Below are 25,240 nucleotides of genomic sequence, written 5' to 3' on the forward strand. Positions count from 1 at the left end.
AGTATTATATCTGCTAGCAGGAAGCCTTGGAAATCAAAACACAGGAAACAGGACTGTGGTTAAGCTTTAAAAAGGTTGTAAGTAAGAGCTTCAATTGTTTCTAAGCAGTTAACAGATTATTAGGGGACCAATATGCCAGAGATACCACAGTTCTGTACCGGCTGGTAGAGAAGTGTTTAAGTGCAAGAAAAAAGATTAAAAATGCATTCAAATCTGTGTAGAGATTTTATGGAAGAAAAAGAAAGTTTCATATTAACAAAATTTTTACAATCTTATTTTTGTGTTAAAAATTCAATATAAAGTAACAGAAATAAAAGAAACTGCCTCTATGTATATTTATGGATACATATGTAAAGATATATGTATATACATATATGAATATGTATCATGACTAAATAGTCTTGCATTGTAGGTATTGCAAAAGAGAGCATAAGCAAAACTTTGTGGTCACCAGAAATCATAAACCAAGTTAAACTTTCTGTGGGAATATTTGGGCCATGGTGGGTTTTTCAAAAGAGGTATTACCTGTTGCCAAGGAACCTGTTTTGTAGTTCTTCCAGAAATATTTCTCAGTAACCCCATTTTTCTTCGTTAGAAGACTTAGCCATATTTTTTTTCCTTATTTCCATTCAAAGAAAATGATACAAGAATGGCCACTTGTTTTCCTTGACAGGATTATGCTCAGCAAAAATGCTTTACATTAAAATGCTGAGCCAACAAAATCCCAATTTTATTGCACTGACATCATAACAGCTCCCTATCAGCTGTTATACTACTATCAATATATAGCATGGATGTAATTATGATACGGGTTGGTGGTGTTATTCAGCCTAATAACTCCTTCAGAGCATATGCAGTGTAACTGTATGGCCTCACCTGGAATATTGTGAGCAGTTCAGTTCTTCACAATATAAGAAAGACATTAAGCTATAAGAGAGTGTCCAAAGGAGGGCCATGAGGATGGTGAAGGGTCTTGAGGGGAAGCTGCATGAGACTGAGGCCACTTGGTCCATTCAGGCTGGAGAAGAGGAGACTGAGGGGATATCTCATTGCAGTCGATAACTTTCTCACAAGGGGAAGAGGAGGGCCAGACCCTGAATCTCTTTTCTGTAGCAACCAGTGACAGGACTCAAGAGAATGGCCTGAAGTTGTGTCAGGGAAGCGTAAGTTGGATATTAGAAAAAGGCTCTTCATCCAGAGGGTGGTTGGGCACTGGAACAGGTTCTGGTACTGTGACCTGGGACATGGTCACAGTACCAGCCTGACAGAGCTGGAAAAGTGTTTGAGCAATGTTCTCAGTCACATGGTGTGACTCTTGAGGATGTGCTCTTAGTTATCTGGGAGTTAGACTCGATGATCCTAGTGGGTTCCTTCCAACTCAGCATATTCTCTGGTTCTTTGATATATCTCTCCAGGACTTCTTTGTAATCAAGTCACAAAGTGAAAAATTTGTATTTAACATTAGTATTTGGTAGATGTTATTCACTGTATATTATCCTTTTTACTTTTATATATATTTTATACAGGTATTCCACTTAGTCATGTTAAAAGTCCATTTTGAAGTTCTCAAGTTTGATCTAGAGAAGAAGGCATCATTGAGGAAATAAAGGAAATAGACGATTTCTTCCCTCTGTCCTCCATGATGTAAAATCCATGATTTTATGTTAGTTCTCAGGAAAAAAAAAAAAAAGAAAAGAAAGAATAATTTTCACAAGTTTCTATTGTTTATTTATTTCCCACAAATATTTGGGCTATCAACTTGCCAAAAATCAAAGCTCAAAATGCAATTTTTTTCAGGCTTTTATGTGCAGCTGTAGGAAAATATAAAAGTAGGGGTTTTTTTATAGTCATGCATTTGAGAGGGATGAGAAACTTGGAGGCTACTAGAAACAAGATGACCCATTCTCTGTTTTTTTAAATTTGGTTTGATATAGGTGTTTCTTATTTTTCAGAATAAGATCGTGAGTAGTTGAAAATAGCCCAAAGTAAAACTTTCCTCTAAGATTTTTATATGACAAAAGACTCAGTTATTTAAGACATTTCACTCCTGCACTCTCGTATGTCTCTCTCTCTTCCTGCTTGGAATGGTGATGTCAGTGCCAGAAACAGAGCTAAAGTTAGCTAAATCTTGATTTCACTCACATGTCTCACCCATGTGCTGCCTACAAAATGGATTTAGCGTAATAAATCTAACCAGAAGAAGATACTGATTAATAACAAATTGGCATAAATGTACTCATAACTTACTTAGAAATGTACTCATAACTTACTTAGATGGAAGTCATTATGTTCATCAAAATACAAAAGCACATCTTTAAACTATTTTCTCAATAGTACTTAAAATTATACTTTCTAATTCTAAGCTTCTATCCAGCAATATTTCAATTGTCAAGCTGTGAGTTGGGCTATATTCTGTCTCTTCTTGCACCTGACAAAATGTTCCTAACAATAATTAAATTACATTTGCCGTAGATGAAAATTAAGATGAAGCTTCCACCGTGCTTAATACAGACTATATCCACTTGTATAGACACAGTAGTCCTTGGCTTTTTTGGTAGCTCTTATAGTTGAAAAACAGATGTTAATCAAACCTTTCAAATATGTAAACATAAAGGCCCATTACGCATATCCAATTTACAATGGGCAACATGGTGTAGGCCTAAGTCAGCCCTAAGCACCATGAAGCTTGGAACTTCATGCCAAACTTGCATTACTTCATCACTTAATGGTGATTATGGGGCCTGCAATGTGCTATGTCACTGCCATTGTCATGTCATTTTCTTGAGCTACGACTAAAGCTTGCTTTTATATGCTCTGTTGGATATTAGACTTTAGAAAATTTAGACAACTAGAAAACAAGTTTAATTCTCATAGATCCTGTGTTGCTTTTTGCATCCAAACTGATTACCAGATATTTACTGAAAAGAGAGTAGATTATTTTTAGGTCCTTGTTAAAATTTTCTCATGCCATGTTCAGCTTTCCTGTTTCTTTCTAAAATAAACAAACAAAAAGCAAAAAGCATTATCAGTTGGCAATCAGAGGGGACTGAGAAAGCACTTATATCTAGTTTGAGTTTGCATCTTGTTGCCAAAGGACATAATTTAGAGAAAGGCAAGGAGAGTTTACCAGGTATAACTTAATGACTTTTGGAGCAGTGAGAGCTCAATATCATGCTGTGAGACCACATGAGCTGGTTCCCCAAGATTTTTCTTGTGTTCCTAGTCAATGGTAATGTGAAGATAAGGGAAGAGAATTTGTGTAATGTACCTTGGTGCTGCAGTCATTTGACACTAATGGTCTTGAAAGATAGACGATTGATGGTAAATTTAGTGACTGTTTATAGGCTGAGCCCAAAGGCTGAATGTGAAGTGCTAGCACCAAAACTGAGGGGAGACCACGATCTTATAGGACCTCAGAAAGTGTACCAGCCTTTGGTTCAATCACAAAGTCTTTCCCTGAAAATCAATTTCTTATACAGATTTATGAGAGTGTATTTCCCTAACTGCAAGGTAGATGGAATACTTCCATCCAGCCACAAGGGTGCTGAGGGAAAGAGTATTATTAGTCTCTCTTTTATGCCCTTTTGTACTGGGCTGTCACACTTAAACTGAAGAAAGAAAACCAAGGGTTTTTTTGTTTGGATGGGTTTTTTTAACAACTTCAAGACATTAACTGACATACTGACTCCAGGGAGTTCACTGTACAACTCTTAATGGCTTCATCAGGATCATACGTGATTTGTTGTATGAACTGACAGCCAAGGTATCTACATGCTGAACTAAAAGATAGGAAAAGTCTAAGGTGAAATGTTCTGAAAGCATGAGAAGGGATTTGTGAGAGAAGAGCTGAGGAGGAAGGGGAAAAGCTAACAGACTGACTATCTATTCTACTCATAAAGGCCAGTCTGTGCCTTAGAAATCTAGGTATGTATGTACTGGAAGGCAAAACTATGTTTGCTTAAACATAATCTTTTCCATTTAGCCACTACAAGTTTTGTGGAACAATGTGGTCCCAAATGGCAAGTAAGATAACAAAAAAACCCCAAAGAAGCCAAAATACTGAACAAGAAAAATAAACAAGCCCAAATTCAGGACCAAGAATGAGACTCACCTAGACATGTTTTCCTAAGTCTCCACACCACTTCAGCTTGCTTGGAACTGTGTCTGTATGTACACCAGGAATAAGAGAGAAGACATGCCTTTAGTTGTATTTATCTAACATGAAAGTACACTGAGGCTTCATATCTGTAAAATATAATTATTTTGGAAACTCAAAGTGCTGTAATTCTCATAAATGCTTTTGTGGTAATGTGTGCCATTACAAATGCTGAAAAGAAAGTTGCTATATATGTCTGCTATCACAACTGTTCTGTTGCAATTGCATTTGAAATAGGATGTGCTTCAGCAATTCTAAAAATTAGACAGGTAATACAGTCTGATATACACAAAGGAATTCGCTTTTTCTTCTTAACAGATTTTGTGATATAAGCTTCACTTAGGAACCTAATTTTATTACTTAAGAATAATTGTTTTGTCTTTCTTTATATGCTTCTGATTTTCAGAAGACACTTCTGATGCTCAAAAAGTAAGCTTTTTTTGTCCTCATGGGACATACAAATAAGCACACTCTGTCTGAGAGTTTTATGATCCTGATGCTTTGAGCATATTTCGTGTGATAGACAAGTTATGGTAAAGTGACAGCAGGGTGTCCGCATGACCTTACTGTTTTATACAGGCTGACAGTGAGAGCTACCACGAGACAGCCTTGGATATGAATTGGAAATAGTTGCAGTGAATTACTTAAAGCATTAGACTGTACATGCAGCATGGTACTAAATAAGAGAAGTGAATGTTTCTTCACATAGGCATTTGGCATTTTGCAACAAATTAATCATTAAATTTTAGATAACTGGAAGGTAGTTTACCTTCTTACATTTGTATTCCTAGGACTTGCACTTCTCCAGTATCCCTAATGAGCTGTACCAAACAAAAGTGAGGCTGACCTTGACAGGATCGCAGGAGATGTGTTTAAATGGGAAGTCTGTACCCCGATTTGTTTAAGGAACATGTGACTGATAGCAAAAATATACTGAAGAAAAGGCAGAAGTGAGGGAAAAAGAAAAGAAGTCTGACTGTATTTGGTAGATATTTTTGGCTGCAAACTGAGACAATGTCATAATATGTGTTGTTGCCCAAAGGACGTTGATAGTAAATGTATGTCATAAGGTTAGTCTGTCCCCTGTGGACATACAAATAGACTCACGATCAAAGAAGAATGTGTGCCTATTTTATATCACTTAGAGCAGAGTGAGATTTCAGTAACTTTTTGAATAGCAGTTTTAGAGTCATGAAGTTTTGTCAAGATGTGTATGTACATCAAGATGTGATACAGGAAAAGAGTAACTCAGGTATCTTGAACTATTGAACGGGTATCGCCACACATTGTGGAGATTTCTGTAGTCCTCTGAATGGTCCACCAGGACCATGAGGTCCTTTTCTGCAAAGCTACTTTCCAGCTGGGTGGTCCCCAGCATATCCTGGTGCAGGAATTTTTACCTCACCTTATTGAACTTAATGAGGTTGCTGTCGATCCAGCTCTCCAGCTTGTTGAAGTCCCTCTGGATTGCAGCATGACTCTCTGGTGTGTCAGTCTTGCGTCATGAGCAAACTTGTTGATATTACACTCTTCCCCATTATCCAGATCAGTAAAGATGATAATAAAGAGGATCACACCCAGTATTGACTGTGAGTTTGCACTGGTGACACCTCCAATTAGATTTTGTGCTGTAGATCACCCCACTCTGGGCTCAGTCATTCAGCCAATTTTCAATCGCCCTCACTAACTGCCCACCCAGACCTTGCCTCATCAGGTTCTCTGAGGATTTTATGGGAGACAGTGCTGAAAACTGTACCAGAGTCAAGGTAGACAATATTGACTGCTGTCTGCTCATCTAGCAAGCCAGTCATTTCACTGTAGAAGTATCAGGTTGTTCTCCACACTAAAGTGACTGAACTTATTAACAGTAGGAGAGAAAAGGTACCTAATGCAAAGTGCAATGCTATTATAAGAAACACATTTAAACTAAACATTGGAAGAAGTTTTTGTGTTAACAGAGACTCCACTGAAGCTGCCCATTACATATACAGAAAAAAAATCCTATTTTCTATTTTCTGTATTTTCGCTTTATTTTTCTTTTTTTTTTTAATAATATAACTTGAAACTGTGATTGCAGTCAGGGAGTAGAATTCCCAGCTCTATCTCAAAAAATAGTCAGGTACTGCATTTCCACGTTTATAATCTGCAGATTAAATTTTGTTAGGCATGAAACCATGGCTAGAGTTCATAGTGATTGGTGCCAACTTCCTGAATATTCAGTTAGTGATGGAAAATATGCAGCCTCCTCCACACTCCTCTCCGTTGCCTTGCTGTCCCTTATACCCCACAACCTTCTGTTCCTTCTATTTCAATAGCTCCTCTCACTATAATTCTGCTTCCACTTCTTATTTGGGTTATCTATGGCTTTATTTTTAAATAAACATCCAGTACAAGGAGCAAAGGTGCAGTGAAGCATAAATCTGTTGCAGAACACGTGACTCAAGGCCACTGAAAGATGCAACATTTTTCATTTTGTTTCACTTGTTCTCTCCTCTTTCAAGGTGATGTGGTTTATCTAAGGACTATACAAATAAAGCATTTAAAGGGGGCTTTTTTGGTTTATACATCATTATTAAAAATTATTTTAGAAAATTGTTCTTCCCTTACTGTAGAGTGCCATTTATTGAATTACAATCTAATAAAAAATAGCTTCTTCTGTTTATAAGAATGTAAATTGGTACCGTGGGTAGGAAAAAGCATCTTGACTGCTTTTTTAAGTTATTGAGCAATGATTTTTTTTAATGCTATCCCAGAACTGTCTACAGAGCTCTTTATTATTGTGTTGAAAAGCTGAGGTTAAAAGCAGAGTCTTCATGTCAGTGAATCGAGCCATAATTTTACAAAAAAAATTAGTCATAAATTATATATGTTCAGTTTGTAGCATAGGAATTTAAAAAGAGAAAAGAGAGGGAGATATGAAAAAAATACAGTAAAGGTAAACAATTTTACTTTGCCAGTGGAGAATCATAAAGGTCAAGTGATCTGGCACTGCCTGCCTCTGCCCCTATGTGGTTGTACACCAGCATTTACAAAATGGAGTGAAATGAACTCTGAGGGAAAAATATTTTTAAAAATCATTGAATTTATTAGTGGAGTAAATGACATTCTACTTCAGGAGGAATTGTATTTTTCTACTAAAACTAGAGGTATGACAAATAATAAGCAAGGTATACACATCTGGCTGGGGATCAACCTTGACATACAAAGAATATCATTCAACAACTTTCTTGAAATAAATCTTATGCCTGCTGATGTTGTAGTACCTTTTGTGTCCACTACCTTGTGTGATATAAGGATTATATCAGGGTGCAGCAAAGGGTAAATTTATCAAGGATTGCATGATCCAAAAGCCACTGAAAACAATAAGATAGCTTCTTTTCACTTCAGCCAGCCTTGGATCAGGTCTATGTTGGTTATTGCTTCAGGCTGTGGATACCGGCTGGGCTTCAGAATTGTGTGACTCGCATGTGCTGTCAGGCCATGTTTTACTGAACTGGGACACCAGCTAAAAGGAGATATCTCTTTATGCCAATTACATACATTAGATGGTTCTAGGGTTCTTTGCAGACAATACGTGCTTAAGTTCTTACTATGCTGCACTGAGGAGCAGTGCAAGCTGGTAAGATTAGCATTTTCAAATTTTCTTTACACTTAAAAAGGAGATAAACTGTCAAGCATGAAGAATGTAAGTACTTCTGTCTAACAGCAGCATATTTCTGTTTGCAAAATGGAAGATTTTTTTCTAATTGAGAATTCAGTGTGAATTTGCCTTTTAAACTATGTTCATAAATGCAAAGTTACTGAAAATAGTTCCCCACAAATGTATACTTAGGCTGAGTAATTATAATTTATATTTTATTTCTATAGTTTTACTTCTCAGAGAAGGGTTTTTTTCAACAGAATCTAAAAACAATCTGCTCAGTGGTAACATGTAATTTTACAGTATTTTTTAAGTTGAGCACTCTGTGCTTTATTGTCTCTCTTTAATTATGCCATAGTCAACAGCACTGCACATGGTCTTTACTGTATAATTTTCTGATCATTCCCAGAAAATATTGGAGGTGTTTGGGCTGCAACCATAGGCCAAGATTTCCAAACCTGGACGTCTGCAGTTAAAGCTTCAAATCCTTATTAAGACTCATAGATAAATATGACCTAATTTTCAGTCCTTTAGGTCTTTTCAGTTGATTCATGGCCACTGAAAGTCTTTGAAAAGTCGGTGAAATTTATGTAGAAGTAACAATATGGATTTAGAAATTTAATTTCAGATGCTTAGCTGTGGCCTAAAGAAGTGTGTTGTGGTTTCCAATATTAACATGACAATCATAACTGTCTTTTGATGGCAGGTTTACTTCTGCTAAAATCAGTGGGACCTGTGCCAGTGCCCAGCTGGGGAAGGATTTGGCATGTTATAAGAAAAATGTTTAAGTGTAAAAAAAAAGGACTTGAAAACTATGGTCCAATTGTGGTGTTCCAAGAAAGCAGACAGATAATTTGAGGGATTTATGTGTTCATAATAAGAGAATAGATATTCTATTAAACTTTTGTGTGATCCATTCTTTGGCAGGATGTTGATGTTTATGAATGAGTCTTCATTGTAATCCCATGTGTTAATATACACCCTTTTACAATTCAATCTGGCAGCTACTCCAAATTCATAAATTGTCCTGCTAGATGCTTCCAAGGTCACAGTCCTTCAAAGCACTGTTTGTCAAATTGCTCTGACACACCTCCTGCTGGCAAGCCTACTCTCAGGGTGTTAATATTCCATTACAGAGCCACATGAACTTGCAAATGGATTGCAGGCCACAATAGAAATGTCAAAAAGCTCAGGTAGATGAAGGTAACTGGTGATGATGACGGCAGGGAATCTGTTATTAGAGGCAGAAAGTGTCTTCAGAAGAAGCAGACATTGCACAGAAATTTCCAAAGTCACTCACAGAATGTTTAAGCAGCAATTACATTTTGTGGCACAATATGTAAACCATAGATTTTTGTAATATGATGATGAAAGGTCATGTCAAAACCATGAGATTTAGAAGTGCCTGTTAGCGCTAACATGCCTACAGAATTGTACCTAGAGAGAAAATTCTTAAAATGAGATAAAGGAATGTGCTAAAAATAAAACCTTTGGTTTAAGAGTAACTAATGTTGTCAGAAAAATAGCCCAGTATATCAGGCTTGATTTTATTTTCATAACTACCTTTACACAGAAACACTTAAGTACATTTAAGTTAAAGAACCAGGGAGATCCAAGTCAAATCAGAATCATATCCTAGCTTTTTATCATTCATATACAAAGGAATTCTGAAATTGTAACTGGAATTGAGAAAGCTGTTGCATATAGAAGCAAACACACATTTTGAACTTAAAAGTTAGCAAGTACTTATTTAATATGGGCATTCAAATGAGTTTGGAAATATTCTGTCTGCATCTGTTTTATGCATTTTAAAATGCATGCTAGTAAACTAAATGTGGTCACACAGTTTCTTATTGCTCTAAGACCCTCAAAAGAGATGGTTTTCAAAATTTGAAATGCATGCTTGTTTTCAACAAGACCTAAAATGAGGCAAGTGAGATCAAAGCAGTAAAGTGAATATTTATGCAGAAAAACATATGTTTAAAAAGTGAATCATCAGCTAAACCAGATACAATTGCTTGTGGGTATATTTCATAGTAAAGGCATAATCAATATGACAACCCAAGTTAGACCCTGTACTAACAATAACTTCAGAAGTGTCTTTGAACTTTCTTTCTCAGACTATAAAGCTCATCATTTGACTTAGACTGCTCTTTATTACATCTATACAAACAATACAAGAGTTTTAAATCTCATCAGCAGATTTATAATTTTAGTAAAACAAATAAAATTGCAAAAAAATTTTTCTGTCTTTTGCTATTTTTTTTAAATAAACTCAAAGTATAACTATGTTTCTTCAAAGATAAACTCCCTGACAATGCACTTCTCATTTCTTTAATTTATGTTCCCTAAGTTTTTCTCTCTGTCTTGTCTTGCACTCTCTCTTTTCTACACCTCACCCCTCAAACTTGACACTACAGTTTCTTAGACTTGAATGCACACCTGCTAAACTTCTAGGTAAAGAAAGTAACTTTGTATGAGAAAATGTCAGGAAAGTCAGAATCTGAAATTTATTAACCAAGATATGGCAAATGTAAATGTCAGCTTGTGTAACTCTGGGTACCTGAGGTTGCAATAGATTTTTCAGCTGTCTGGGCAATGAAAAGTGAACTTTTATTTCAATGACAATGAAATAGCACTATACCTGATATGAGAAAGTGCTCTAGCTAGAGGGCATATTTCAAGCAAATTAGTTTCTACTTGCCTGTGTGTCAAAGTTTTCACATTAAAAGTGAAGTTACTATATGCAAAACACAAAAATGCATATTTTCATTGGTTATCATTCATGCTCACTTATTTGAACAATTACAGATGAAGAGCTATGTGTTATCATGTGATCATATTAAATATATTCTTCAATCTTATCTGTAAACTCTTAAAAACTGCTGACAAAAACTTCAGAAAAACTCAGGAGAACTTAATGGACATCAGTAGAGAGGAAAGAAACAATCGAAGAGTAACTTATCTCTCCAACCAGCACAGAGAGAAACACAGGAATTAAAAGTGAACTCTCACTGTTGTAGTTTAAAAACATCCTACTGCTTTAGCACAAGAGAAACAAAAAAAAGACAAACCACAAACCTCAAAAATCCTCTACAAATAATCAACCCAAAAGCAGTCTTAAAGCACAATGTACTGTCTATCTGTACTCTACTTGCTGACTTAAGTTCATTGCTTGGAGTACTATCTTAATGTACAGAGAAAAAAGGTTCCTTTAGAGCAAAACATCCCTTTTGTGTGGTCATTTCAGTGAATGTCAGAACAGGTTTTGATTACAGAAATATCAGTTTTTCCTCTCATCAAATGTAAAATCATGCTATGATAGAACAATATAAACACAGATGCCTGCTTAGAGTTGAATTTTGAATCAATGGAATTACTGTAGTCAAATAAAAAAAAGTCCAACTGAAAAACAATGACAACAATAAATGTGGTAACTATTTTTCTGTCTCACCTCATATATTACATTTGATAAACAATAGAGCTGAGAACTGTTCATATCCTCAGCCACCCCCTCCTTTGTCTCTCATGCACAAGTGCATGCACATCATTTACTATTTTGCAAACGCATAGTAGAACTTTCCTTAGAAATGTTTTTTCTTTCACACCTATATTTACTAAGTGAAAGAAGAATGATCATGAAAAAATATTCAAAATACAATATGTCTCATATAAATTAAAAATATATCAGCCTGTGTGTGCTGCTTTCCTAGTTACTGCCTTTTGATTACTGCTTTGGATTTCATCCTCACAGTAATGGCAATGATATGGCATTAGTTACTAGTCTTTTACTTCTTGGCCATTTATTCACTTTTTATTGTTACTGCCATAATTCTATTTCAACAAAGAGGAATAGTGAAACTAGGAGTGCAGTACTCACTGAAAGATAAAATAGGTCTTGCAAACATCTTTTCTCTTAGCAGAGCTGTGCACTGCAGTTGTAACAATACAAAGGAAACCATCACTTATATTAGAGAGCTCTCACCTCTGTGTGCTGAGATGTATGCAGAGATGCACAGTGAAAACAACTCCTAAATGAACCTTACAGTAAATGTGGTGGTATTTTTCAGAAGTTCAGTTCCTCTGTCAAGAGAATAAATATAGCTTTCAACCCCCATTTACATACTGATCAATGGAGGAGCTTTTCTGTTGGATAATAATTACATCTGTGTTCTTGATACTAGATCACAGAGAATAGCTGTAGCTCCTCAGAAATATCTTAAGGTAAACAGATAGATCTTAAGGTAACTGAAGTTATATGTGCTTCTGAATGATCAGTAATGTATTCAGAAATAATTTATTTGTTACAAGACAAATCCTATATCAGGTCATTTAAAATTTGTTTGTAAGAAAATTTGTATCTGTGACCTACATATAGATATCTCTTTAAAATAAGGTGGATGACGACAAGTACAAACAAACATGCACTTTATGACAAAGAGTAAATACAGTAAACATTTCATTTTCAATAGGCATTCAATAAAAAATTCTCAAAATTAGTTGCTATTCTCATTTTGTGTCTTTGTAAGCCAAATAATTATTACTGTAAGAAATAAGAACCTATAAGAAAATAATTCTTAGAGTGCTCATTGTAAAGATAAAAGTCTATAGTGATAAAATGCTATAGAATTTTCTGGTTAATAACAGTGAAAACACTACTCATGTATTCTCATTTCAATTGGCCAAGCCTGACACCGTAAGTTAGTAGATTTTTTTGATTATTATTATTTATTTTTTTAAATGGAGACATAGCTTTTACTTGAGTGTGAAAACTCTGCCACATTTGTACTTCTCATTTGACCCCTCTATTATGTTCTGCATGACTTGGAAAAAAAAGGGCAGGGATGTGAAACAGTAAGTCCAAAGCCAGTTAATAGCTTGTGATTCATTCCACTTTAATTCTTTGACTGGCATCATAGTTGAGACTAAATGGTATCACTGTACCTATCCAGTTAGGTACATGATTAAGAATTAGACTCAGAATGGAGCTAGACTGAAGGCAAGTTAGCAACTGAGATGTCTAAAATGAGCATTGAAACCCAAATCTACTCTCATCAATGACTATATTGGAAGTAACTGTCAGAAGTAGGGACAACTCTTTATTCCCTTTCTTGTAGCTTTTCCCCTGTACAATAAAGAATCTAAATATTTTTAGATAATTCACATTTTCTTCTCTAGACCAGAGGGTATTTGATTTTTCAACTTAGTGTCCCCTGCACTTACATAGCAGGAAAAGATTCTGGGCTCCTGCCCTTACTTAGGAATTTCTTCTGTGATGTACATCCATTTGATGAGAATACACAAACAGGGCTGTATCAGGGATCACAATTTCCAGAGTTGAATATCCCAGGATTTACACTTCTGACAATGTAAAGGGCTTGATCAATTTTACATAATTTGTTTTATTTGATGCAATTTTATCAGGAGTTGGGCGTCTCACACATTTAAAATATACTTGGTAAGTAGATCAGTCTTCCAGAAAATAGAATTAATGTCCAGTGGTTTTCATAGAATTTATTAAACTGAGAATTATGCTGATCTTCAATGCCTGATTCGAAAACTTGTTTTAAACCTGAGACAATTATTTAAAAGGAGGATTACAACACCAGCACCATATTGCTAAAGTAGGCTATCATTCCATGTGGAGTCTGTCACGGTACTGAAATGCCGAGGAGAAGCTCAGCCCCCACAGTGGAGTTAAACAAAAGTGTACCTCATCTTTTCACCTTTAGTAGGCTAAGGTGCAGGTTGCCAAGCTTTTAAGATAGCAAGTTTAAATATAGGCAACTCAATTCCACCTACATTCTATTTTTGGTATTAAAGTCCTCTGTAGGATTGAGCTCTAGGTTTCTGGTGGAACAGATTACATTCATTGCAAACCTTTTAATCTTAATTAGGGTTCATGCCTGAAGAAATAGAGTATCTGCCTATATTCAGATTAAAGCTAAAAAAAATTCCAACATGGGGGGAAAAAAAAAAGGAGAAAAAAGAAGAAAAGAAGAGAAACAATCTGAACCTTTCAGTCAGAGGAAAAACTGGAGGCTGATTTAAGATGTTAAAGAGAGTGAGGGCAACAAGCCAAAAACAAACCTGTCAAATCAATTTTGTGACTGGTCTTTTCTGAGAAATTGTTGTTTTCAGATGCACTTTATTTTTGAGCATTCTGACAATAAAATTACATGAGGAAGTGCTTCCTTCCCAAGACCTATTTGTCAAATTATTATTGTCAACAGAGCCATCTCACATCCATCAGATTATTGTCTACTTATTTAAATTTGGTAAGCAGTTAATAAACAGGAAGTTTGCATAAAATTGTATAAAATGATTGGAAATAGCTATTAATACTGCTTATATAAGTAAGCTATTTTTAGGCATCATCTGTGGCACTGTTTTGTTTAATCATAAATAGAAAACTCTAAAAAATAATTATAATATTACTTTTGATGAATTTTTGGAGAGAAATAGTAAAGAGAGTGATAGCAGAGAAAATATATTTCTGAAATATATTTAAATTTCAGCACAATCATATTCAAAATTTGAATGTAAAAAAATTAAAGATTAAAAGACTATCACAAAATACTTGGGGTTTATGAAACTTGATTGCTGAACAAAATACCTTTTTCATTCCTAGGATAAACCCTCTTTTTTTTTTTTTTTGTTCAAATGCATAGTCAACAACAAAATGCTCAATTCTATATATAAATTAAAATTTAAATTATATTTCTAAATTTTAATTATTTTTATTCTCCATGTTCCAATTAGATAATTTCACTTAAATAGGCCCATTGCATTTTGTGATGCACTTTTAATATACAACCTTATTGTCTTGCCTTTTGTCCCAGTCACAAAATGAAAAATGAACTAGAAAATAATAACTTCAAAGAGGAGAAGAAAGAAAAGGTTCAGTTAGATCAGACATACGTTTACCTCTGATAAGTAGTAAGGTGTAGAAGTTAGGTGTGCTCCAAAAATGGCTTGAAATACTGAAATCATGCTGCCATTTAGCACACAGATTAAAAACAAAGCCAAATGTAGTCCTCTAATAACTTGGGATTGGGCAGTTTTCTGGTTACTGACTCAAAAATTTGTTTCTGCACTTTCTATGGATATAGGAGAAAATTAAAGGTTCCAAATCTCCGCAGTTTCAGTCTTAAACTAGTTAACCCTAACTAATTTGAGAGCTGAAATTTCTGTAATATATTAAGTATACATAGTCAGGATATGTTAAGGAAACCTTGAGGAGTGGAACCAGAGACCTGGGCACAGAAGAAGGAAAGTGAGAAAACATATGCTCCTGAATGTGAAATGAGGTAACATAGCTGTCACTTAATACATTTTCAGGACTTTTTCTAAAGCAAAATGGGAATTAGTTTCCTGCCTTGTACTGTGTGCATACCCACTGTATATGTGAATAGACACATAGTTTGAACACTACTGACAACCTTTGACATGATGCAGAAGACCACTAACTAAAAATCTCAAGTTCATTCCAAAGAATATTCCAGAATATCCATAAGGAACTGGCATGAAACTTTCCAGAAAAATCATAAGTGTTTGAATTCACAAAACTGGTTTATAGCCCATCAGTTTTAACTCCAGTGCTGAAGCAAACACAGTGACTTTGGAAGCCAATTTCTGAAAGCAGTGACTTTTGAGATTGAAAATAAAAACGAAAAAAATTCAAAATTCACAGACTTAATTGTCTCTCAGTCTAATCATGTCCAATACAATTCACACATGATTTCCTTTAATCAACATCTATGTTATACAATGTATGAGAAGGCTTCCTTGCTCCACTTCCTGGCCTACATTCTAAAGGGCAGTATAAGTTTATTCTTACAGATCTTAGGAGATCTAAAGCAGATTTAGAGGTGTTAGCCCCATAATTAATTTGCTCTGAGCAGATCTAGCTTGTCTGAGAGCTCTGCAGCTTTCCTGAAAATCCTTTCTCAGGGCGAAGTTTATAGAGACTTCCAGTACAGCAATCACAGCAATCCAAAAATTACATTTGTGTAAGGTGGGCAATGGTTCAGGTGGCCAGGTGTGTACTGATGTGCTGCAGTGGCACTTTTTAGTGTTCTAGTGACTGCATTATCATCATTTGGCTGCCTAAGCTGCAAAGAATTTTTTTTTTTTTTTTTTTGCATGTCATACCATTACTTCTCCCCCCATTTTCTACTACTGTATGAATATAGCAACAGAAAAAAATAATTTAATTTGATTATTTAAAAAAGAAAAATTAAGAAATTAAAACATAAATCTGGAAACTTTCCAAATAATAATGTATGGCTGGGATATCTTAGAATGGAACTTTCTGAGCCCTCTGTAAGTTTCAAGTGAAAAAAGGCCATAACTAAATGGAGTTTAATTTCTCCATTGTGGATTAAACCCAAGTCATAAAATGTCACCAAGGAATACAAATACGCTTACTCACAGCATTTGTTACTAGCAGTACTGAAGTAATTTTATCATGTTTCCCACTTAGGAAAACAGTTGACACTCAGCTTGGGTGAGTAAATTGGTGTATTCCTGGCTTTACGTCAAGTGGTCTTTCTATTATATGACAGCTGATTCATCACAGATGAATCTCAGACATATACCTAAAACACATCTCAAATTTAAATTATTGTTATATTTGCCATTTTTTCCCCAGATTTTGAATAAGTTTCCAGTTTTTATTTGAAATATGAGGGTGTTCATGATATTATATTACTTGTAGCATTCTATAATAGAGGAACTTTCAATTTATTTTTTTTCACCATTATTAGAGGCAACTGAAACTGCCTCTTCCTGCTTCCATTTGTGCTTTTCCCAGTTTTGGTATTGCATTGTTACCAACTCTTTGACGAGTTGCTCAGCTGTAGCTTTTGTGTAAATGTATGAGCTGGAGATAATTGCCATTTTTTAGATAGTTTTGTTGTTATAATGTCTCCATCTTGCAGAAGTTTGCACACATTGCCTTTTAGACACAGAACTGTTTTATCCAAGCTAGAAGACAGACAACCTTACCTACATAAGGATGTTTTAATATTCTGACCAAAGGAGATATCTTGAGATAGACTCTGGTTTCCAAGATTCTTCTTAGGTACATATCAGTCCAGCTTCTTTTTAAATAACATAATGGAGGGTGGGGGGATGAGGGTATTTCTACAGAATATGGACTTTTGCTGGTTTTTTTCTTACATTGCCTTTGTCATTGTGCTATTTCAGAAAGAAGTAGCCAAATGTTGGAGCTTGTGGTGCCAAAGATGGTAAACTCTCAGAGAAGATTAAACCTTTTGATATCAATTATCCAAGCTTTACCAGAGAACAAGATAAATCTTATGAAAAGGAAAAATGGGCTTTTTAAATTCCTTTGGACGCGTGGAAACAAATGAGAAAACTCAAAGTAAAACTCCTCAGGCACTACTGAATCCCTGCTGATAGCAAGTAAAGTATATCAAAAGCTAATGCAATCCTCTTTCACTACTCCTCTGGGAAGAAATGGAGTTTTCAAAAGCTTAGTTTGAGTCAAAAGTCCAGTTCAATGGTTCATGACCTTTTTAACAAATCTGGACTGAGTTTTGGTTTTATATTGGTAGAGTTAAATACTTCATTTTTTGAGTGTGTAGTTTAATCCTCATGACCTGCATATTTTGATCATTTTGCAACCTACTTTCATTTTGGTTTCTACTCCTGTGGAGTATTTAAAGTCCTTTTTGTAAGAAATTTTCTACATAGCGCTTTCTACTTTTTATGTTTCTACTTATTGAACCTGTTACACAGTTCAAAGCTGAGATATTCCAGAAAATGTTTGTTCAATGTTTGTATAGACAACTACCCAGCAGCAAAGACAAAATATCCCAAAACTCAGTATTCAGTGGAGCTCAAACTTACTGCATTCAGCATTTGCCACTGAAAAATATTCAGCTCAGAATCCTGTGTATTCGAGACTTCAAATCTTAAATAACTCCTTTTAATTTTTTAAATTTTATTTATAATCTTTGGTATAAATCTGTAACAAGCTGTGGATAGCTATTTGTACAAAAGAAGTGTATTTTGTGCTGCTGAGTAATCAGCTCTATTTTGTCCATGCAGATTTTAACACCTTTTTATCTCACTCTCTAAAGGTGACTCTTTTAGAAAGTGACAAGTTTTGCAGCCCAACAGAGGCATGGCTGTTGCAATTTGATAACCCTATGTCCAGTCAGCAGTGAGGCTGAGCCTGTATTTTAAATATGTATACTCTCCCTCTGTATGTTTATATTTGCGTGGTTCAGTACATATAGATCAATACAGATATGAACCACACCATACTAACTCAAATACAACAAGCAGAAGTGGCCTGATCCTGTTCCCCTCCTGGTTGATCAAGGAAATTATACACATATATAAATGGTGGTGGTCTCTGGATCCTAGTCTAGTGCACAGCCAGCACATCAACATATGAACCCCTAGTGTTCACAGCCCCATTCCAGTTGCTGATACCCACACATAAAAACAAAACCCTGGTCACATGGATGCAGAGACACATGACCCCTTAATTTCCTCCAGTAACAAACCTTAAACAGTCTATCAAGTAGCTGGCCCATGGGTCCCCTCATTTCCCACTTTGCCTCATGCCCAAACATGCTCCCTGCTTGAATGGAACTCACAGGTAGGTGGTTTGGATCTGTGGCCTTGCTCATAGCCCTCCCTGAGATCCCCTAATCTCAATAGCTAGACAGGACCAACTGTCTCTCCAGTAGTCAGTCTCAACACCTCTGTACTCTCCTGTATTTGAGTAAATTTATGGCACTTCTGATACCTGATTCCCATCATTTTTATTCCACTCATTATCTAGTCCACCCTGAAGTTCTCTAGGAAATTGCAGGCACCTACATGCACACCCGTGTACAGTTTGCACATGTTCGTGTCTCTTCTGCTTCTGGCACCACAGACACAAACACCCTCTGGTCTCTCCAGCTGCTGCACTGAGACATCCACATGTGCACATGCATTCCCAATAGAGTCCTCACTCAGGAAAGCAGAGAGAAAGGCAGTCTTTTTGGAATAGAGAATTGACTCATTGACTAGGAACAGGCGACGGCTAGACAAGCATAGATTCTCTTCTTACCCAATACCAGCCCATTTTATCTCCTTATCCCTCTATTTTCCTGCTTTTCTAACCACTTTGATCTCTCCCTTGCCCCACCTTTGGCTCCTGCCCAGAACATTCCATTATCTTGTGCAGTCCCACAGCACTCTTTCTTGGCCCAGTGAGTGCCATCTTCCAGATCAGGGAGCTGCCCCTGTGGACTCGTAGTGTCGGGATTCACCGAGCCCATAGGGCTCATAATGCTTCCCTGGGATAGCCCCAAGGGACAAGGGAACAGGGGCTCATGTTTCTGACTTAGGGTAAAGAGATTTCCATGGGCAAAATTAGCATTTAATCACATAAACTAACAGAATTCACTGGGTAGAATTTGTTGTGAATCTCCTGGTTGGATCAAAAATGATATATATTAGTTAAATTGTATGATCACTTCATTTCTCTTTGTAGAGAAATCATTGAGGAGACTGAAGATAAGGTAAAGCTCCTATCATGATGGTGACTTCTATAGACTCATTACCTCTGCTAGAGTAAAACAAAGATTTTTTAGAAGAATGGCTACAACAACACAGGTTGAGCATTGGCTGAGAAACTTAACCAAAATTACTAAGTTTCTATGGACAATTTTTGAAAATTAAGTTTTATAACAATATTTTTGAGCATCGCTTCTAAGATATAAGTTAATAAAGGACTATAGGTCTGCATTAAACAGATTATACAGAAACAAAAGCAGAGTTTTATGATGTATTCAAATGTTATACTTTTATACAGATTCTTAGTCAATAAGGATAATTGAAATTAGATGAATGAAATTTACTTTACTGACAACTACATGTCTTACTGGACAGAAAGGAAACCGTTGTGAAATATATGTTTTCTGGAAACAGCATAAAAAATGTTTCATAAATAATCCAGGTGTCATCCTAGATAAAGGTAATAGACTAGAATCCATGGACAAGCTCTTGCAACTGTATGCATATAAGATTTCTGATTGACAATGTCTCTCTAGTCACACCATATTTTTCTTCCAAGTGCAGTGTATTTGCAGTTTGATTAAATAGATATGTGCTCATTCAATAAATACATGAAACACCACAAGCAAAAGTAAGTCATAAACTGATACTAAAATCATATTTAATGATAAAGTAAGTTTTACATGTCTTCCTTAAATTTTTACTTCTAGTACAGGTGATTTAATTATGAGTTGTAAAAACTACCTTATAAGTCCCTTAACTTAAAAAATGAAAGGCTTGAAATTATCTGGTTTAGGCATTTTTGGGGGTGGGACAAAGTAGTGGCTTTTCTTCTTTAAAACCATTTTTGAAGAATGAAATCTTTAATGTTTTCTCAGGTGTCTCTGGTGATTTATCTATTGCTTTCCTGGGGCACCAGAGAAACCAAGAACAGGTGTCCAAGAGTTACACTGAGATAAATATTATGTGTGGCTTTTCAGTGGACCTCAGCAAACAAATCTCAAAATGGTATATTCCTTGATTTTCTGAGAGCAGTTCACACACATTTCAGATATATTCTTTATTCAGGGCCATTTGAGTAATTCAAGACTTGAGCTTAGATTTTGTCTTTGTTACTTGAAAACAGGAGGTTTAAAAAAAATTATATTTTTATATATCTATATATGCTTATAAATTCACAAAAACTTCATTAGTTTAATATGTCTAATTATATAATTCCTAGCTTGCAAATGAATGAGAAGAGTACAAATCAATTTGTTAAATACTAATGTGCTTAACCTCAGTTCTAGTTATTAGGAAGTATTTGGGGCTAATGATAGTAAGAAATGGTTTAAAAACAAAATTTTATTGGTCATGACAGGATATAAGGTATTGAAAACTGGTGTTGGAATATGCATACTTCTTTGCTATGCATTTTTATTCCATTTTGTTTCACTGCTGATCAGTTAATAAACTATTATGTACCTGTGGTTTGAACTTGTTCCACATTCTTTTGTCTTTTACCAGCACTGCAGACATGACTGTTATAGTGAACAAAATGAAAAACAAACAAACATTTTGAAGGCCGAAAATGCTATTTTTGCTTTTTTGTATCTTTTACAGTTTTGCCTTTTTTTTGTATCTTAAGAAGTAGACTTGCTGAGTCAAAGAAAGCTCCTTGTCACACTACATAAATAATTCCTGTCCCTAAGGTTAGCCAGGCAAGTGGAAATTATTCATTTCTAGTCTCCAATATCCACTCTCACAGCAGTGTCTATGACTCCTATGGTTCTCATTCTTGCTAAGGGACTTTATATGTGTGGCTCTCTCTAGCACAACATTTTAGCATAGAAAGACTTCTGATACTATGGGATTCCAGCATCACTCCTATAAACTGCAGAAGTGCTATTGTTCTGCACCATAGCACAGGGAATTGAAACACAAAGAAGCTGTTTCACCTCAGATCCCAAGGCCACATCAGTACCAGATCTGGTAGCTGGGGTTTAGGAGGAGATGCTAAGGGTGCAAAGGGTTGTAAGCTCAGGGTTGCAAAGGTATGTGGCTCAAGCTACTTGTGTTGCCAGTGTAACAGAAGAACTTGGTTACAACCCAGAATCCTTAGGCCTGCATTTCTTTCCCTGGAATTAGCTCACAAAGTCCAAACTGAAGTAAAAATATAAATTGCCTTGCCAACAGATGGAGAATATTTGCTGATTAACAGCCTGAGAAATCTTGACAATGTGGAGACCAAGCTTGCGGTACAACCAGTATCTAAACCTGAACAATCAGCCTGTGCCATAGAGGATAAAAAATTTTCTGAAGAAAATCTTTTCAGACTGGGAAAAGTCATTGATCCCTAGTAAGGTATTCAAGACAAGCAGTGACATGTCTGAATTAAACTCTCCTTGAATTTGAATTCCACTCCTCGGTATGGGTGAAATTCTTGGCTATCTTTGTTCAACAGTAGTTTTATTCTTGAGTTAAATGGAGAATAAATCTTTCACTGTTCGCTATACCTCATCCTATGTCCCTCCAAGAACAGTTCCTTCATTTCCTTGCCTATGATAGTAGCAAAGGCTTGCGTAAACTTCAGGTTTAATACAGAAAAGGAATTGCATTATGCCATGTTCTTGAAGATTTCTATTCTTGAATTAACAAAGTCTTTTTCTGAAGAACTAAAAAACATTATAGGGGATATTTAGTAATACCTTAGAAGAGAGTTAATCGAAAAATGTAACTGACTATGAAGATGGTGACAATTTTAATGGTGTTAGGCAGACACTTCAAGTAATTTTTTTCATATAATTTTAAACCTAACTTTTCCTATAAGCTGATAAGACAGCTACTCTGTATTGACACACTTTGACTAGAATATATTTCTCTCTTTTTTTTAAGTGTTAAACTATGATAGGTGCATTTGTTCAGTAAAAAAAGCTTTCATGTGAAATGCTGCAAAACTTGCAGGCATATGAGTTTTATTTTGATGATATTTGGAGAATCTATAGTTCTTCATGAGCTATTAAACCTATCAATAACTGGGGAAAAATTTCTGGGAGAAAATGTATTCCTCCTTAAATATTTTGAAAGGGAAAGTAATGGTTATTTTACAGGATTATTGACATTGCAGTGAGTACCATTCAGTGATTAAAACCTCATTGTGAAGGCTACTATAAAGCCTATTCCAATGCCATTCACTGAACTGTTGATTTTAGTGATTCAGGTTTCTAAAAAATCTTTTACCTTTTTTCAAAGACACTTGCCACTCAAAAACCTATTGCAGAGAAATATAAGTGGAACATTCAGCATTCATTTCTAGCTTGCTTTACATTTCTTGGAGGACAGATAATATCATCAGGACATCAGAAAAGTTATAAATTTTCACCCAATATCCTGTTTTTAAATTGATGGAATATTTTCAATGTAGAGTATGAAGCTATAAAACATAAAGTATGCTAACTTAAGTTTCAATTAATTTCAAGTCATCTTTTCAGAATGAGTTATAATATTGACCTCTGCTGAATCATATGACAGAAACTGCGCTGAGAGAGAGGAGCTTAGAGGATAGGAGGGAGGCATTTTGCTTGGTTTTGTTTATTTCATTTGGTTTTTGAAGGGCTACAAGGTAGAAGCATCCTGGGATTCAATCCAAAAAAAAAAAGAACTATTTTAAAAAAACAAAACCCAAATTGTCTCGTGAAAATAAAAAAAATCTTGATTATATCATTCCATCTGTGTTGATTTCACTGTGAACTCTACATGTATTTTTGTAAAGGCACTTTCCAGGGAGATAATCAAATTAAGCCGCTCTATAGTAAGAAAGCTACTATATATTCCTAGTCATACTTCCTTCAAACATGATACACACATTCTTCACTGGAGTCATGCTGCTGATTATACCCTGAAACCACTTTTAAATTAAGGTTCATTGGATCAAGGCTGTGGGCTTTCTGTTGTTGCTGTTCCTGGTTTTGGTTTATTGGTTGTTTTTTTTTATTCCAGATGAAGTCCACAAGACTTTAGAGGTGTGTCATTGCATTGGGAAATTGAATTGTTGAAAACATGTCTCTTCTTGATAAGGATCTGGATTATTGTCATACAGGGTTTTTTTGCATATTTTTATGGTATTTGTTACATTCTCAACTGGGGACAAAATTTATGTTGTTTTGAAGACTGGATATGCATAAGACCTTAAGAACCTGATATTTAAATGCATTGAGTTCCTCCAAAATGTATTTTTTTGAACAGCAAGAGTATGCAATCTTCTCAGGTTTACACAGATTAAGAGACTACTAAACTCTAGCAATTTAAACTGGTACTCTGAATAAGTAAGATTTTCTTGAAGTATGGATTAAAAAAGACAGAAAAATACAACAAGATTTTCACATCAGCTAAGCATTGCAGTTACCATGATGGTAGAGCGCATTACATTCTAGTAAAAGTAAAGAGAATTTATATGACATATTAAATCCAAAGATTAGGAGTCTAAAAACATTACTTGTTGCGGGAAAATAAAAGAAAACAAAGCATTGTCATATCATTCCAAAGTTAGGACTGACTTGCCACAAACAAACCGAACTGAGCATTTGATTTAAATGGAGCAAGTCAGATGTCTCAAATATAAATAGATCTTGTCATTTAACATGAAATATGCTTTACAGAACCAGCTGAGCTCCCTTATACTTACCTATGATTAAAATACCCAGAATGGGATACTCTGAATGCAAAACTGGTGAGGATTTATAGGCATGTGAGGATAAATATTTTCTAAGTATCTCAGATTCTCTAGAGCTATCTTTTATTATTTATACTTAAGTCAGAATGTCATTTACAGTTCTAAAAAAAATGTCTGCATTTAAAAGTTTATGACTTTTTTTGTCATAAACTTGGGTTTAGAAGCAGAAGTTCTTGTATAGACAGTCTACCACAGAAATAAAGTTTTGGTTAGACACAGGAAAGATACCCTTTGAAAGTAAGCAGAAGAGAGATTTGAAGTGGGAAAACACCTTCCTTTTTATGTCTCATGGGAAAATGCACTTAAATTTTGCATTAGTTTATTTTATAAGTGTTACACTGGTAATTTTAGCAGCTGGAATGAGTCTGGGAATAAACACTTTTAAACTTTTTTCTTTTTTTTTTTTTTTAAAGTGGTTGAAAATCCAAGAGATTCACAGAACTTTATTTAAAATTACAGCTTACACTGAACTGAGTTCTACGCACCAGCCTTCTGGGAAACTGATTCAAAGTCCAAGAATAATAGAATATCCTGAGTTGGAGGGACCCATGAGGATCATCTAAGTCCAACTCCTGGCCCTGCACAGGACACCTCAAGAGTCACACCATGTACCTGGCAGCATTGTCCAACCACTTACTGAATTCTGTCAGGCTTGGTGCCATGACAACTTCCCTGGGGAGCCTGTTTCAGTGCCCAACCACCCTCTGGGTGAAGACCCTTTTTCTAATATCCAATTTATCCCTCCCTGACACAACTTCAGCCCATTCCTTCGGGTTTTGACACTGAAGAGATCAGTGTCTGCCCCTCTGCTTGCCCACGTGAGAAACCTCTAGACAGCAATGTGAGTCTCCTCTTCTCTAGGGTGAACAAGCCAAGTAACCCCAGTCAATTCTCCTCTGGACCCTTCACTATCTTTGTTGTTCTCCTTTGTATGTCCTGTAATAGCTTTATAACCCTATATTGCTCTGCCCAAAACTGCACATAGGACTCAAGCTGAGGTCCAGGATATGGTTGGCCCTCGTGGGTCAAGGTTTGTTTCTTTCTCTTTAAAAAGTAAACTAATAACTTCTTAAGTTTAAAAATTGTGTCAGCAATTCTTTTCATAAACATTTTGTGTAGGAAATATAATTTTTTTTTCATTAGCTACAAAATAGCTTTGAATATTAACAAATTTGCTAGGGCTGGAATG

At 35.5% G+C, this 25,240-nt stretch overlaps 1 long non-coding RNA gene across 1 annotated transcript; it reads left to right on the forward strand.

Moving 5' to 3' along the window:
• Positions 1–847: 847 nt before the first annotated feature.
• LOC116450257 lies at positions 848–24,695 on the forward strand. Its single transcript, XR_004242737.1, has 3 exons — positions 848–858; positions 5,313–5,318; positions 24,563–24,695. It is a non-coding gene; the product is annotated as an uncharacterized LOC116450257 (long non-coding RNA).
• The last annotated feature ends 545 nt before the right edge of the window (positions 24,696–25,240 follow it).

Source organism: Corvus moneduloides, chromosome 1 (assembly GCF_009650955.1).
Source record: "Corvus moneduloides isolate bCorMon1 chromosome 1, bCorMon1.pri, whole genome shotgun sequence".
NCBI lineage: Eukaryota > Metazoa > Chordata > Aves > Passeriformes > Corvidae > Corvus > Corvus moneduloides.